A 1,018-nucleotide genomic window follows, 5' to 3' on the forward strand; every position below is an offset into this window, starting at 1 on the left:
CTCACTTCCAGAAGTCTCCTGGGGTTTTCTGCTAGCCTTGAACTCTGTTTTCAGTTAGTTCAAGGTGATGGGGATGTGGTGTCCACTGCACTTCTCCACTCTGGCAGTGGGCATGGGGCAGTGTTCTCAGGGAAAGAGAAACATAAACTCAATTCTTACCTCTTTTGGTTGCAATTCTTTAGGAAGAATCCTCCTCCACTTTCTCTGTTTTTGGGTGTGTGAATCTGACTTCTCTAGGGACCTTGTAGAAGTAGAATCATATTTGTCTTTTTTGTGACTAGATTACTTCACATAGTGTAATGTCCTAGACTGAGTGTTGAAGTCCTCTAAAATTCTATTTTGAAACACAGCCCCCAGTGTAATGGCATTTGGAGGTGGAGCCTTTGGGAGGTGATTGGTTCATGAAGGTGAAGCCCTTGTAAATGAGATTAGCACTCACCCCAGAGAGCTCCCTTGCCCTTCCCACCATGTGAGGACACAGCGGAAAGATAGCCATGTAGCAACTGGAAGCAGAACTTCAGCAGACACTAAATCTGCTGGTACCTTGATCTTGGACTTCCAGCCTCCGGAACTGTGAGGAATAAATTCCTGTTGTTTATAAGCTACTGAATTTGTGGCATTTTGTTATAGCAGCCTGAGTAGACTAAGACAGTCCTCAAGGTATATCCATGTTGTAATATATCTCAGATTCCCTTCCGTTTTTTTTTTTTTTTAAGTTTTATTTGTTTAAGTAATCTCTACACCTGGTGTGGGGCTTGAGCTCACGACCTCAAGATTAACAGTCATGTGCTCTTCCAACTGAGCCAGCCAGGTGCCCCAGATTCCTTTCCTTTTGAGGCTGAATAATATTCACTATATGGATAGACCACATTTTGTTTATATATTCATCTGTTGATGGATGTTTGGGTTGTTTCCACCTTTTGGCTGTGTGGATAATAGGGCTGCTATGAACATAGGTGTACAAGTATTTCTTCAAGGTCCTGCCCTCCATTCTTTTGAGTATATTACAAGACATGGA

At 42.5% G+C, this 1,018-nt stretch overlaps 1 non-coding gene across 1 annotated transcript; it reads right to left on the reverse strand.

The window, feature by feature from the left end:
* Window positions 1-740: 740 nt before the first annotated feature.
* TRNAN-GUU (transfer RNA asparagine (anticodon GUU)) lies at window positions 741-813 on the reverse strand. The gene has a single exon. It is a non-coding gene; the product is annotated as a tRNA-Asn (tRNA).
* Between the last annotated feature and the right edge of the window lie 205 nt (window positions 814-1,018).

The sequence above is a fragment of the Nyctereutes procyonoides genome, unplaced genomic scaffold (assembly GCF_905146905.1).
Source record: "Nyctereutes procyonoides isolate TBG_1078 unplaced genomic scaffold, NYPRO_anot_genome, whole genome shotgun sequence".
Lineage (NCBI taxonomy): Eukaryota > Metazoa > Chordata > Mammalia > Carnivora > Canidae > Nyctereutes > Nyctereutes procyonoides.